The sequence below is a fragment of the Salvia miltiorrhiza genome, chromosome 1 (genome assembly GCF_028751815.1).
Source record: "Salvia miltiorrhiza cultivar Shanhuang (shh) chromosome 1, IMPLAD_Smil_shh, whole genome shotgun sequence".
In the NCBI taxonomy this organism is placed as follows: Eukaryota; Viridiplantae; Streptophyta; class Magnoliopsida; order Lamiales; family Lamiaceae; genus Salvia; species Salvia miltiorrhiza.
Genome location: NC_080387.1, coordinates 623,314 through 640,189, shown reverse-complemented (window position 1 = coordinate 640,189; position 16,876 = coordinate 623,314). Strand labels below are relative to the sequence as shown.

The following is a 16,876-nucleotide window of genomic DNA, read 5'->3' as shown; positions in this document are numbered from 1 at the left end:
CCCCCATTCCACACTAAGGACTTTTGAGAGAGAAACGGGAGAATCCATTGCTGCTGCAAGACTTCAAATAAGGTAAGCCCTGACTTCAATCTCCTCCACCTGCTTCCATGATTCCACCTTCATTTGTTAAGAAAAACAATACATAATTCTATTTCAGTTTGTCTCCACGAGAATCAATAGCAACACAGCAGCCACCCAACAGTTTGAACATATCCAAGGTATTTCACTATCCCAAGTATTCAATCCAGTTCGCATTCATTACAAAACATGGCTAGTTTCGATTAATAAATGACCATAAGCATGTTAAACTTAGCAAAGTTACATGTTCTCTAAGGGATAACATCACTAGAATTAAGGACTAATAGAAAATAGAGGGAGACGAGAACTCAGCTTTTAGAGAAGGCGGGGCTACTGCCCTGTTTGTTCGGACCGAAGGACGTCGAGTGGGCGGCAACTCGCGGGGACAGCAACGTCGGCGGCGTCGAGCGGTGAAAGGCAGACGACTCCCGACCTCGGCGATGGCTCTCGCCGATTCTGGATTTCAGCAGCGGCGGAGTACCCTTCGCCCGAATCCAGCAGCAGCGTGGCGTCAGACCTCGGGGAATCGACGGAGGCGGCGAGAAACGCAACGGCTGCGGCAAGATTGAGAGTGGGCTGAGGACCAGAGCTCGACCTCTGCCTCGGGTGTGTGTGTGCGTGTTCCCGGAGCTTCCAGAAGGGAGAAGAGGTGAGGAATGGCGCCGGACTCAGGCTCTACACCGGCGGTGATTTCCGATTTGGGAGAAGGAACGACCGCGGCTCATCGAAAGTTCAGGGGCGGCGGCGGTGATTTCCGATTTGGGAGAATTAGGTCCCAAATTTTTGGGTGGCCTTCCTAAATCTGAGATACAGCAGCAGAAGCTCGGCCGGCACGGTCTTGCCGGAGCCGTTCGCGGCGGAACCGGCTGGAGACGGAGCGAGAGAGAGAGAAAGGGAGAGAGAGGCGTTCTGATTTTTTTTTTTTTTTGAGAAAGAGGAGTTTCGAGAGGAGAGAGTGAGATGGACGAGAGGCGCCGCCCTCGGCCAGGTGCGGCCGCGCCGGAGTCGCGGCGGCGGAAGCCTCGGCAGATTGAGATTTGGAGAATTGAGAGGAGAGTGCTGAGCGTGATTTGTAATACCCGGGCTTTTGATGAAGTGTTTAATTGCTTGAGTTTGAGTAATTAGGGTTTAGATCCATTGTTTGATTTACTTTGTAAAGATATGAGGAGTTATATAAAGTTTTCTTGTTATTTTTAAGATATTGAGATGTTATTTTGATGATGTGAGAATGACGTGGGATTTTATATCCGTAATTGAGTTTGAGTATTTGAATAATTCGTGATAATTATTTGAATGAAAACGATGAACTCGGAAGTGAAATCTGAGTCCGTTAAGACGTTTTTGAAATTTTTGACTTTTTGACGATGAATAGTAAAATTCGGCTATTTCGTCTTTTTGTCGACTTTCAAAATATTACGTGCACGTCGTCGAGAAATATTCTTAGTTTTTCGATATGAGTCCAATAATGAAAGTTTTTATTTATTTATTTATTTTGGACGATGAGTGAATAGTAAACCGGGATTTCTCGATAAACGAACCGAGCTCGTTTATCAGAATTTTGAGAACGAGTTTGCGTTTTCTATATTTATATAGAATAACGAGTGTAATGAAAGTGAGTAGGAGTTAAGAGGGCGAGTAACGAAGAATATGGGTAGTTAGTCGTTAAAACGAGACGAAACGAGATATTTAACGACTAAGTGGGATAATATACTATCTACCCTACCCTACCCTAACCACTCCACCAACCACCCAACCCCACCCACTCACACTAACACTCCACTCACGCTGCACACAACACACACACTAAAACACATTAGAAACACACACACTTCACGTTAACACCATTTCTTTGGTGTTGGAACTTTTGACCTCCGATTTGAGCACCGAGACGAGCGCCGATCATCTTTTCGATCATGTATCTAAGTAGGTAAGATCTCTACCTACGTTTTGATGGTTTTCTTTTCGATTTTCGTCGACGTCGAAAAACGTCGATTCTCGACTTTATTTTGAAACGACGTCGGATCGTCGTGAAATTTTAGTATGTTGTTCTTGGGTAGATGTTGAGCATGTTTAATGAAGGGAGTAAGAACGGAACGAACCATAGCTATGAAACCCATGAGGGCAGCCCCGTTTTTCACATATTAGCTTGTCTTTCGATTTTGTTTGATGGAATTGACTGGGTTTATGAATGTTTATATACTGGAAGCATGCTAATTGATTTATAATTTATGGATGATAATTGTTGAACGAAATTAAAACTGGAATTCTGTCAAAATTTTACAGCAGTTTCAAGCTTATGTTTCGATGAGTTTTCATTGCTTGATGGCTCTGAAATTTTAGTATGTTTATCTATGATATATGTATTTCGTCGCTGCAAAATTTCATGTCTTTTGGATGATGTTTGCTATTTTAAAGATATTTTGAAAAATCCTTGACAGAATCTGTCAACCGTTGGTAGACTTCATAAAAACGTTTATATCTATTAATCCATGAAGGATTTTGCATCACCGTTTTTTTTAAAACGAAACTAGACTTCAATACCTTTCTAAAAACATAAGATTTCGATTTTTATGACCTCTGAAACAGAGCAGTTTATTATTTCAAAAATGCCTTGTTCTGCTGTCATATTTTTCCAACTGTAAAAGTGTATGAGTTTCATTGTTTATTTGGTAGATCATATGAACGTTTTCTCTTGTAAAATTTTAACCAAATCTTCAAGGATACCTTTAGTTTTGGCTGATTAAATTTGATGAAATTTTATTAAGGTTTGCCTTGATTTCTAATGGCCTAAACAAAATTGGCAGAAACTGTCAATCTTTGACAGCCTGCACTAAAAGAGCAATATCTCCAAAAACCTTTAACCTTTTTGGTTAACTACCATTTTTAGAGTGAACTACACTTCATGAAGTTTTTGAGATCAATTGGTATGAGAGTTTATGATGATTGAGTTGGTTGTTATGAATTTTTAAAGATGACACAAAAACAGCAAAACTTTCTAGATAACAACTTGATTATATTTGTTTTGATGGATGATACGATATGACTAAATGGTGTGAGTTGTGAGAGTTTTGATTTACGCACATACGTGTTGGTATCTGACACTCGAACAATTGGCTTCGAGTATAAATGATAGTTTACTGATAAAGAGTTTTGATGATTTTGAATTGTTTGGTTTGCGTTGAAAAGATGTCAAGATGTTAAGTTTTGAGTCGAGAGACGAGTTCACGTAGTGAGATTCACGCGTTGAAATCTCGTGGCTGACATTATATATGAATAGGTCATGCCGAAATTTTTAATGAATACTTTGATATATCATCAAATAATCATTATAATTTCTAAGTGAAATTAGGATTTGAGTATAGTCAATTCTTGTTGACCCGTGATTCAAATACATGCCTAATGGAAAGTTTAATTTTCTAATTGGTTAATTAGATGAGATGAGAGTGAATAGATCTACTAAGAAAGTGGACTTTTCGATGTGTTAAATATTTCTTTTTAATTGAAGCGCTGCTAATTATAACATAAGGATGTTATAATTAATGAGTAATGACGAGAGATAATAATTGTTATTGATTAACAATCAAGAGAGATGAACATTAGAGATACTAATGTTTCATAAAAGAGATTAGATTGTTAATCGAGGTTTCTTTTATAACTTCTCATCAATTCTTCATAACGATGAAGGTCCTTTTGGGAAGTAACAACTTGAGGGAGAGAGTGACGTTACTCATTGATACAAAGACACAACGAGGTGGGCATTACTTTCATATATATCAAATGAGTTTAAATGTTACGTTCAAGCAAGTTATTTCATGACTAAATTAATTGAAGTTATTTCAAATATTGTCTTGCCATAAAATATTTAAATTTCAGTATGATATCTATCTGATGTGACTTTTATTATGCAATCGAATTCGGGTCCTGAGCAGTTGATAGCTATCCTGCCAGGACTAGTGTACACCAGTGACCGTGAGTCATCTAGCGGGTTGGCCGGTCAAGTGACCGTGAGAGGTGGCCACCTCTCCGGCACAAAGTTCCAGATATGATAGATTACAAGAGAACTTAGTCTGCAGACGAACTTTAAGAATCACAAATGAACTTAGTAAGCTTGGGCCTTTTTAAGCGAAAAACTCCCTTGCTGTACTGTTTATGATGGCATGACAATTTACAGTTTTGAAGCATGTATTTTTATACTTAGGCATACGTGCCCACTGAGTACTTTTGTACTCAAGCCCTGCATATATTTCTAAATGTGCAGGTTGAGCAGCTACCGATGGTGATGAAGTGACGAGTGGGACTCTTTTGTCTTATTATGTATTAATGAACTCTAGGGATACATGTCTTCATACATGTAATCAGAACCTTATTCCGCTGCGTACTCAGAAGTTTTATGTTATTTTGACTAAGTCGGAGTTATCCGAACTTACTAGTTATTTGAGTTTATACGACTAAACCTCCGTTATATTATAAATATTCCTTTTGTTAACAATGATGAAATGCGATCCTTCCTTGTTTGATTATTCCCCTTTCTACCCCGCTTCTAATCTCCCTCCATTAGTCACGGTTTCCCCGGCTTAATTATCCTTAATTAGGGCCGGTCGTGACATGATTGGAGATGAGAGAGAGGCCGATTTTGTGGGAGTATGGGAGTTGGGCCAATTTTTGGGCCTTGTATTATTTTTCCTTTGGGCCTCCCCTAATTTATTTCTATTGGGCCTCATCTATTTTACTTGGGCTATTTCATTTTATTCTTCCTTCGAGCTGCTTATTTATTTCATTTGGGCCCAGAGTTATTTAATAGTTTGGGCTGGTAGTTATTACATATTTGAGCTTATTATTTAGTTGATGGGCTGTCATGACTTTTAATTAAGGCCCACTTCTACGTATTTAATTATTTGGCTACCTTATGTTTGGGCCTTTTAATTATTGGATTATTTATATAAGCCCGATTCATGATCAGTCCTTAATAATCGATTAATTGGACTCAGATAGTTTTAATTACAGATTTCGTATTACGTAATTATTAAGTGATTAATTCGATTGAGCTATTTCCTTTTAATCGATTACAGAGCGAGATCTATTATAATTATCAAGTGGGATAAGAACACTCTAGATAAGCGGATTCATTATAGTTATTATCCGACCTCATGCGACGAGTCTCATTTAAGTTATTTAATTTATTTAATCCGAGAGTTAGGATTAATAGTAAAATTTCCCGGAGTAATAAGTCGGAATAAAGAATCATACATAAGAAGTCATGCATAGTTATTTTATACATTCTCATTCATTTGAGAATTATCATCGAGTTAAAGTCTTATATTATATTCTCGCAATAAAGGTCAGGCGCGAGAGTAAAAGCTATTCAGGAGTAACTAAGCTATAGCAAAGGTTTGCTTATCAGGTGGGCATTTCTTTCATATATATCAAATGAGTTTCATATTACAGTTGAACAAGTTATTTCATGACAAAATCTTTGAATTGAAGTTATTTCAAGTATTGTCTTGCCATAAAATGTTTCAATTTCAGTATGATATCTATCTGATGTGGCTTTGCCAAGTTATGTAATCGAATTCGGGTCCTGAGCAGTTGATAGCTATCCTGCCAGGGCTAGTGTACACCAGTGATCGTGAGTCATCGGGCGGGTTGGCCGGTCAAGTGTCCGTGAGAGGTGGCCACCTCTCCGGCACACAGCTTCAGATATGATAGATTATAAGAGAACTTAGACTGATCAGTCGAACTTTAAGAATCACAAAAGAATTTAGTAAGCTTGGGCCTATTTCACGAAAACTCCCTTGCTGTACTGTTTATGATGGCATGACAATTTACAGTTTTGAAGCATGTATTTTTGTACTTAGGCATACGTGCCCACTGAGTACTTTTGTACTCAGCCCTGCATGTATTTCTAAATGTGCAGGTTGAGCAGGCGATGGAATGGATCGGTGTTGAGCGGATTTTCCTTTTCAAGGTTATGTAATGAAACTTTGAGTATGCATCTCCATATGCATAACTCACACGTTTTTCCGCTGCAAATACTCTGACTTATTTATCATTTCTACTTGAACTTATTACTACTTTATCTTGATTAACTTTCATTTGAAGTCTAGTCGTTATGGTAGGCTCGTTTGTAAATTACCCAAGCGATTATATATATATATATATATATATATATATATATATATATCACTAGTTTGTTGTTGTTAATGTTGGTTACTTAGCAAATCCCTTAAATTTCTGTTTCTTATTGTTCACCCCAAGTCATAACCCCGGTTAACCCGTCATTGGGATATTGGGCTGTGACAGAGTGGTATCAGAGCAGTTCGTTTGCTCTGGCCCTAGAAACCTTATTATATAAAAAAAAAAAAAAGTCTAGTTTGATTCACTAGACATATGTGGGATCATACGACACCGCTCAACACTCCATTGCATCGTGCTCAATCAAGGAAAAAGGTAACTGCAATTACAACGTTTTAAAGATGTTATTGTTCTAAACTGTTTCATGAAGATGTTTATGTAAAGAGCATGCTATGATGAAATGTTGAATGTTTTGCCTTTCATTAAAATGTTGAATGTTTTGCCTTTCATGGCATATCATTACAGTTATGATGATATAATAAGAAGGATGATAGAGAATTGACACGTGCTTTCCCCAGAAAACATAGATTGCTATAAGTTGCATGATCACGATTCTAAAAGAACATAGACTGCTGGATTAGTAGGATATCTCTACAATCTAGATTCTTGAAGTAATGATTTAGAAGAATGATAGAGAACTTAGAGCATTTCAGCTTCCACAAGAAAACAATGGTTCTTTTGAACTACAAAGAGGAATGAAAAGACATGTACGCGTTGAAGGAAAAGCACGGAATGATGATACAAGATGAATTCAAGGCAAACGTTGCATCAAGGGTTTAAGCATAAGTCTCTACGTTCGAATGTTTACCCACGATGGAACATTGAATCGACTTATGTTACACGATAGATTATAAAAAGGGCGTGAATTGATTGTCTGCGGGTTATATATATATTTGTGACATACATGGGAAATGGGATCCGAGTCCACTAGAATAGAAGACCTTAAAATAAGTTTAGTTGTCTTAATGAAACTTATGTTTTGTTATGCGTAGTATGTTCATAACCGTGTACCTTTAAGAGTTTTGTGTCTACTTACGTATAAGAAGACTCAGACTTGCCCTTATCTATTAAAGATAGTTAAGTTCAGACTTATTCCGATGGTTAGGAGAGCTCCGTGTTTGACCCCAGCAGAGACTACCCGGGCATATCAGGATTTTAGTATAGCTTTTGACGACGACATAAGAGTTGTTATAGCTCAGTATACACGCCTTTGGACTGTTGCTCATGTCTTTAGGACTACAAGTTATATAAGAAAATATGGTTCGACTGTCTGTATGTAGACCCTTGGGGAATAAGAGTCTAGTTCAATAGGACTAGAACCTTAAGTTTGAGCTTTAAGCTGCCACTACGAACTTGAGTTTTATTATGAATAGTTGTCCACGGCTTTCTAAGTTCGGGACGATGTTTTCCGTGTGACTGGGAGGTGATGATGTTGGACCTGGCCAGTCCACATGATCCAGATCTCAGTAGACGTCTTTTGAGTTTATAAACTCCTGTATTTCAACTTCAGTTTAAAAATCAGATGGGTTCTCACTCTAGGTCATTTTGTTCGACCTGGTAGTTACTCTCTTCTACCCTCTGGTTATTTATTTGAGTCTCTTGAACAAATTTTCCGCAACACTTTATTATGACATCATTTGAGATTTGAGCTTTTGCAACTTTTGAATTGCCCTAGTAGACTCTTTTGAGGTATACGACTAAGAAGTGTTAGTATATTGACTTAGTAAGTCACCCAAACTATAGCTTGGTAAACTGTCCATCAGTTGTGTCTAAAATTAGTTGATATTAGTTCTTCTCCTATGATTATTATCAACCATACATTTTGTTAGCAATTTAGAGTACAAACCGTAATGTAGGGTTTCAGTACAAGGACTTGAGTTGTTTTGTCTATGATGATTTTACGATTGAATCCTTACACATGTAATATGTGGCAAGGAGTGTGTTGATTATCGCTTTTCTCTTGAAAATAGAATGTCGTGTAGACGAGGAACTAGAAACAAGGTGGGGACAGAAATGAACCATTACGAAAGGTTGAGGAACTTTTTCTCGAGTAAAGCTTGTTTTATTTATTAAAACCAAGAATCTAGTTGAGGGTAAACTCTAGATTAAGACGATGAAGAGAACCTTTGATTTTCCTTGTACCGCACGAAAATGACTTCATGTGTCGCATTCCAGTTGACTAGATCTACAGATTTTGGTGGGAGGCCAAAAGAAAGGTAATGACTCCTCAATAGTTGGCAAATTTGCCTTGGGAAGACTTTAAGACGGAAATATATGACAAGTACATTCCAAAAAGCTACCGCAAGAAAAAGAAAACTGAATTCTACAACCTAAAGCAAAACAAGATGTCTGTAACAGAGTATGATCGTGTTTTCTGCGACATGTCCCGCTATGCTCCACAACAGGTGGATACTGATGAAAGGATGTCGGAGAAGTTTTGTTCTGGTCTTAGACACGAGATTAAAATGGCACTCGCCAGTCACGGTGATCTTACTTACTCTGAGGCGCTCAGCAGAGCTCTGGATGTCGAGGCAGCTATGCCCGAGGATCGCCCGACACAAACTCAACTCAAGAGCAAATGATCGAGGAAAAAGGTAATAAAAAGGAAACAACAACAATAGATACTACTATGATAGTCAAAATGACAAAAAGACTTGGTAGGAAACATAGTGCCCAAAGGCAGGGGCAAGGACGTCAAAAGAACGTAGTACCTGCTAAGGATAATCAGGGCCAGCTTGGGACACCTCTATAGCCGAGTTTTCCAAGTCATATTATGGTGTATGTTTGGATGGTAATAATACCTGCTTTAAATATAATCAGAAGGGTCATTTTGCTAAAGATTGCCAAGTGAGGCTACAAGGAGAAATGTAAAGATAGAATCAACTCGGGTCAAACTCAACCTTTTAGGATCATTCTAGGCCAACAACTATTATATCCACCACAACTCCCTTAAGTTAGAACCTATGCCGTGCACAAGATTAAACAAGGAAGCAACCAAGGAAACCTGATAAGTATGGATACGCTACTCAGCACGCCTGTTATACTTTTGTTCGACACGAGTACTTCACATTCTTTCATTTCAAGTGCATGCGTCGACACTCTAGAACTCAAACAGGAAAGTGCTAATCAGGATATGAGAATTTCTTCACCAATAGGAGGGGTGACGACAGTTACACACGTTTGCTCGAACTTAGATTTGAACATAAGATCACTTAAGGTTGTAGTGAACAACTTGCATGTTATACCAATATGGGACGTGGACGTAATCCTAGGAATGGATTGGCTAGCAGAGAACTATGCCACGATTTTATGCAAAGAACGAGAGATCTCATTCAAATATCCAGGGAAAGACGCTTTGAGTTTTCACGGAATAAGTATGGGTAGGAACATACCAATCATTTCAGCCCTACAAGCGAGAAAGAAGATGAACAAGAAAGACTGCCGAGCTTTTCTTGTGTACCTAGACGGAGAAGCTGGAACAGAAGGAGCAATCGAAGATGTGAAAGTTGTACGAGAATACAATGACGTTTTTTCCAGATAACTTGCCAGGACTACCACCAAATAGGCAAGTGGAATTTACCATTGACTTGGAACCAGGATCAGCACCAGTTTCAAAAGCACCCTACAGGATGGCTCCAAAGGAATTGGAGGAGCTAAAGATCCAATTACAGGAATTATTGGACCTAGGTTTCATCAGATCTAGTGTATCTCCATGGGGAGCGCCAGTTTTGTTTGTCAAGAAGAAAGACGGCACTTTGAGAATGTGCATCGATTACAGAGAGCTGAATAAGCTAACGCTCAAGAATAAATATCCTTTGCCAAGGATAGACGATTTGTTTGATAAACTCAAGGGCGCGAGCGGGTTTTCAAAAATCGATTTGAAGTCTGGGTATCATCAGTTAAAGGCTACATGAAGATATACCCAAAGCGGCTTTCCGAAAAAGATATGGCCACTATGAGTTTGTAGTTGTGCCTTTCGGATTAACAAATGCGCTAGCTGTATTCATGGACCTCATGAATAGAGTATTACACCCTTACTTAGACAAGTTTGTCTTAGTATTCATAGATGATGTCCTCATCTATTCCAAGAACGAAGAGGAACATCAGGAGCACTTAAGGACTACCTTGCAAACACTAAGGAATGAATGACTTTACGCCAAATTCAGCAAGTGTGAGTTATGGCTTAAAGAAGTTACTTTTTGGGACACATCGTATCATCAGAATGAATCAAAGTAGACCCCGCTAAGGTGGAAGCGGTGCAAGGATGGAGGTCACAAACAACTCCAAATGAGATAAGAAGTTTCTTAGGATTGATTGGCTGGCTACTATCGAAGATTCATTGATGGATTTTCAAAAAAAAATAGCAAGACCAATGACGCAGTTACTTAGGAAATGAATCAAGTATACTTGGACTGATGAAGTGCGAGAGGAGTTTTCAGCAGCTCAAAGACATGTTAACCACTGCACCAGTGCTAGCAGTTCCAGAACCAGACAGGGAATATGTGATCTACACGGATGCGTCGGAAAAAAATGGATTAGGTTGTGTGTTAATGCAAGAGGGAAAGTTGATAGCATATGCATCAACTTAGACCACGTGAACTGAATTATCCAACCCATGATTTAGAATTAGCTGCAGTGGTGCATGCACTGAAAATCTGGAGACATCACCTATACAGAGTTAGGTGTGAGATATTCACCGATCATAAAAGCCTGAAATATTTTTTCAAGTAAAGGGATCTGAACATGAGACAAAGAAGATGGCTCGAACTAATAAAGGATTATGATTGTGGTATTAACTACCACCCAGACAAGGCCAATGTAGTAGCCGATGCATTGAGTCGTAAAGTCTCGTCTAAGTTAGGATACTTTCTCACGAGGGAAGATGAACTCATTAAAAAAAAAAACTTGACAAAATGAGGATAGAAGTGATTAAACCACCTAATACAATAGCGAGTGTTGTTGCGACAATAACCAGTTTGAGAAAAATGGTGGTAGAAACACAAAGGAAGGACGAAAAGATGGAGAAGCTACGAGGAAGAATAAGGATAAGAAGTTTCAAGAATTACAACGACGAATCAGATAATGCTATCTTCTTTGAAGGGAAGATATGCATGTCCATGACAATAAACTTAAGAATAAGATAAAGACATGGCACCCATATACTGTTACCAGAAAGTACTAAGATGTATTAAGATCTAGAAAAATTCTAGTTAGGAGGAATGAAACGAGATGTAACCTCATTTGTTGAAATATGTCTTGCGTGATAGCAAGTGAAGGTTTTACAACATATCATATTGTTACTTTGAGTCTTGGAGCTCATAAAGTCAAGCTTAATGTCGTGTTTGGGACAAACTGAGCCCTTAACGAACCAATGAATTTCGTTGTCGAGATGGATTTTTTTCGAATCCGTCAGACTTAAGCAAAGGTTGTCACGAAAGGGGGCAGTCAATGCCCACATGACTCGAGATTCCTTCGATGAATGAATAAAAGTTTATAACGGCGTTTTAGGCTGACTGCCTACATGCTCGAAATGGTTGGTCTCCTTACAAACTGTTTAAGTTGCCTTAAGAATGCTCTAGAGATATTAGTCATTATAGTTCATCTTAAACGACATAGAAATTACTAATAAGGTATGTTGGGGATGACCGAGCTAAACCGGGGTGAAAGCTGATAACATGTTTTTGCCACTCATTGTGAGACATATAATACCAGTTATAAACCGACTATCGATATGTTGGCAAATGAGGCGTTATACCTGAGGAAATATAGATCACCACCTTGTTGGGATGAAATGGCGAGATGATTGAGATCGTCCGTCAAATCAGAAAAATGAATCAAGGAAACCCAGGATAGATAGAAGTCATATGCTGACAAACGCCGAAAGGACCTACAGTTTGAGGATGGAGAGAAAGTTTTTTTTTCAGAAGGTTTCTCCATCAAGAGGAATCGTTAGATTTGGTGTAAAGGGTAAACCTAAACCCCGTTTTATAGGACCCTATGAGATCCTAGAAAGGGTGGGCCCGGTAGCGTACAGGCTGGCGTTGCCGCCAAGTCTTGAGAATGTGCATAATGTGTTTCATGTGTTGAAGTTAAGGAAATATGTTTATGATCCAAAACACGTGATCCAAGAAGAGATGATCCTTAGCCCAGACTTGAGCTATGAAGAGAGGCCAGAGGCCATTCTAGATCGAAAAGTGCAACAACTCAGGAATAAGGCAATCACATCAGTGAAAGTCTTATGGCGACACCACGGACAAGAGGAAGCCACGTGGGAGCTTGAAGATAAGATGTAGGAGAAATACCCCGAACTATTTTAGAAGAGATATGCAAATTTCGGGACGAAATTTTTGTTAAGAGGGGTAGTATGTAGTAACCCGCTCTCTTAATTATATTTAAGATTAGTAATGCGATAATTAATTATTGCATCTTTCAGTGATGAAACCCAATGTTGATCTATGTTTGTTTTCGACTTATGATTTTGAGTTATATAAAACTTAAAGCAGAGTTATTATTTTATTTCGCGTGAGAAACCGCGATAAGGATTATTGAACAATCAATAATTTTTATTCCAAGTTCATAACTGACTTAGCAAAGTCATGTTATTTAGTAGAAATATTTTTTATATTATTAGTTGTTATTATTTTTGTACTTGTTTAAGTCGTGAATTTATTCCCGCTTGTGAGGAGAATTAAATCTTCGGATTTAATTTAGATATTAGATGAGCAAACGAATTTAAATCTACATATTTAATTTAGAATTATTTTTTACAGTCTATCGATATTAATATCAAGCAGATACACCATCACACGTTACATATTACAGTTATAAAAATTCTTTTCTATACTCCTATTACACACCGGCTGCATCATCAAAGGTGAATGAGTAAAAGAAAGAAGAAAAGAAATAGGAGAAAGAAAGGAAATAGGGAGGAAATAGGAGAAGAAACAAAAGAGAGAGGAGGCGTGCGTGTGTAAAGCAGCAACAGCTCTGCCACAGCCGCCCAACTCTACCAATCCCCTTCTCCCTACACCCTACCCCTATTCCTTAGCAGCTGCCAGCCGCCCCACTTCACCAATCTGTTAGTCAAAGGTTCTACAATTTTTTTTTTAGTTTGGCAGCAACTCTTTCCATTTTTGCTGCTTGCAGCAACATTCCCTTTTGTCAACATTTGCTGCCACTACACCCTACCACCTACTTAGCACAATCAAGTCCAAGCAACCCTTTGCCTTCTCTTAGTCTCAAACCTCCAGCCAGCAATCTCACTTCATTCTCCCCCATTCCACACTAAGGACTTTTGAGAGAGAAACGGGAGAATCCATTGCTGCTGCAAGACTTCAAATAAGGTAAGCCCTGACTTCAATCTCCTCCACCTGCTTCCATGATTCCACCTTCATTTGTTAAGAAAAACAATACATAATTCTATTTCAGTTTGTCTCCACGAGAATCAATAGCAACACAGCAGCCACCCAACAGTTTGAACATATCCAAGGTATTTCACTATCCCAAGTATTCAATCCAGTTCGCATTCATTACAAAACATGGCTAGTTTCGATTAATAAATGACCATAAGCATGTTAAACTTAGCAAAGTTACATGTTCTCTAAGGGATAACATCACTAGAATTAAGGACTAATAGAAAATAGAGGGAGACGAGAACTCAGCTTTTAGAGAAGGCGGGGCTACTGCCCTGTTTGTTCGGACCGAAGGACGTCGAGTGGGCGGCAACTCGCGGGGACAGCAACGTCGGCGGCGTCGAGCGGTGAAAGGCAGACGACTCCCGACCTCGGCGATGGCTCTCGCCGATTCTGGATTTCAGCAGCGGCGGAGTACCCTTCGCCCGAATCCAGCAGCAGCGTGGCGTCAGACCTCGGGGAATCGACGGAGGCGGCGAGAAACGCAACGGCTGCGGCAAGATTGAGAGTGGGCTGAGGACCAGAGCTCGACCTCTGCCTCGGGTGTGTGTGTGCGTGTTCCCGGAGCTTCCAGAAGGGAGAAGAGGTGAGGAATGGCGCCGGACTCAGGCTCTACACCGGCGGTGATTTCCGATTTGGGAGAAGGAACGACCGCGGCTCATCGAAAGTTCAGGGGCGGCGGCGGTGATTTCCGATTTGGGAGAATTAGGTCCCAAATTTTTGGGTGGCCTTCCTAAATCTGAGATACAGCAGCAGAAGCTCGGCCGGCACGGTCTTGCCGGAGCCGTTCGCGGCGGAACCGGCTGGAGACGGAGCGAGAGAGAGAGAAAGGGAGAGAGAGGCGTTCTGATTTTTTTTTTTTGAGAAAGAGGAGTTTCGAGAGGAGAGAGTGAGATGGACGAGAGGCGCCGCCCTCGGCCAGGTGCGGCCGCGCCGGAGTCGCGGCGGCGGAAGCCTCGGCAGATTGAGATTTGGAGAATTGAGAGGAGAGTGCTGAGCGTGATTGGAGATGAGAGAGAGGCCGATTTTGTGGGAGTATGGGAGTTGGGCCAATTTTTGGGCCTTGTATTATTTTTCCTTTGGGCCTCCCCTAATTTATTTCTATTGGGCCTCATCTATTTTACTTGGGCTATTTCATTTTATTCTTCCTTCGAGCTGCTTATTTATTTCATTTGGGCCCAGAGTTATTTAATAGTTTGGGCTGGTAGTTATTACATATTTGAGCTTATTATTTAGTTGATGGGCTGTCATGACTTTTAATTAAGGCCCACTTCTACGTATTTAATTATTTGGCTACCTTATGTTTGGGCCTTTTAATTATTGGATTATTTATATAAGCCCGATTCATGATCAGTCCTTAATAATCGATTAATTGGACTCAGATAGTTTTAATTACAGATTTCGTATTACGTAATTATTAAGCGATTAATTCGATTGAGCTATTTCCTTTTAATCGATTACAGAGCGAGATCTATTATAATTATCAAGTGGGATAAGAACACTCTAGATAAGCGGATTCATTATAGTTATTATCCGACCTCATGCGACGAGTCTCATTTAAGTTATTTAATTTATTTAATCCGAGAGTTAGGATTAATAGTAAAATTTCCCGGAGTAATAAGTCGGAATAAAGAATCATACATAAGAAGTCATGCATAGTTATTTTATACATTCTCATTCATTTGAGAATTATCATCGAGTTAAAGTCTTATATTATATTCTCGCAATAAAGGTCAGGCGCGAGAGTAAAAGCTATTCAGGAGTAACTAAGCTATAGCAAAGGTTTGCTTATCAGGTGGGCATTTCTTTCATATATATCAAATGAGTTTCATATTACAGTTGAACAAGTTATTTCATGACAAAATCTATGAATTGAAGTTATTTCAAGTATTGTCTTGCCATAAAATGTTTCAATTTCAGTATGATATCTATCTGATGTGGCTTTGCCAAGTTATGTAATCGAATTCGGGTCCTGAGCAGTTGATAGCTATCCTGCCAGGGCTAGTGTACACCAGTGATCGTGAGTCATCGAGCGGGTTGGCCGGTCAAGTGTCCGTGAGAGGTGGCCACCTCTCCGGCACACAGCTTCAGATATGATAGATTATAAGAGAACTTAGACTGATCAGTCGAACTTTAAGAATCACAAAAGAATTTAGTAAGCTTGGGCCTATTTCACGAAAACTCCCTTGCTGTACTGTTTATGATGGCATGACAATTTACAGTTTTGAAGCATGTATTTTTGTACTTAGGCATACGTGCCCACTGAGTACTTTTGTACTCAGCCCTGCATGTATTTCTAAATGTGCAGGTTGAGCAGGCGATGGAATGGATCGGTGTTGAGCGGATTTTCCTTTTCATGGTTATGTAATGAAACCTTGAGTATGCATCTCCATATGCATAACTCACACGTTTTTCCGCTGCAAATACTCTGACTTATTTATCATTTCTACTTGAACTTATTACTACTTTATCTTGATTAACTTTCATTTGAAGTCTAGTCGTTATGGTAGGCTCGTTTGTAAATTACCCAAGCGATTATATATATATATATATATATATATATATATATATATATATATATATCACTAGTTTGTTGTTGTTAATGTTGGTTACTTAGCAAATCCCTTAAATTTCTGTTTCTTATTGTTCACCCCAAGTCATAACCCCGGTTAACCCGTCATTGGGATATTGGGCTGTGACATTTATTTCTTTATTTTTTATATATTTTCTTTTTGTTTCTTTTCAGTATTTTTTTTTTCTTTTTAGCATTTTTTTACTGTTTTTCTTTTGCATTTTTTTATTTTATTTTACTGTTTTTCTTTTGCATTTTTTTTTATATATTTAGGGTTTTTTTCTTTTCAGTATTTTCTTTATTTTTCGTTAGCTTTTTTATTTACTATTTTTATTTTGCATTTTTTTATATATTTTCATGAAAAAATGTAATACTTTTAAAATATTACATTTCTTCATATCAATAATTACTTTTTTTTACGACAATACTTACTTGAGCAAATAACTAAAACTATAAGTTTTCGTGAGTAAAATTAACAATTATTGTTAACAAATGTTTCAAAATTATTATATTTGTTTATGATAATTGTTACTTTTATTTATTAGAACTTGTACTTTTAATTATTTGATTAAGTAATTATTATAATAAAAAAAGTATTGATTGATATAAAGAAAAATAATTATTACTATGAACAAAGGTAACGTTTTTGAAACATTACATTTCTTCACATTAATGTTTATTT

The 16,876-nt window shown here is 38.4% G+C and overlaps 1 long non-coding RNA gene across 1 annotated transcript; it reads left to right on the top strand.

Annotated features, from left to right (window-relative positions):
- Window positions 1-1,867: 1,867 nt before the first annotated feature.
- On the top strand, window positions 1,868-4,567 carry LOC131007189 (uncharacterized). Its single transcript, XR_009095948.1, has 3 exons — window positions 1,868-2,005; window positions 3,763-3,829; window positions 4,337-4,567. It is a non-coding gene; the product is annotated as an uncharacterized LOC131007189 (long non-coding RNA).
- The last annotated feature ends 12,309 nt before the right edge of the window (window positions 4,568-16,876 follow it).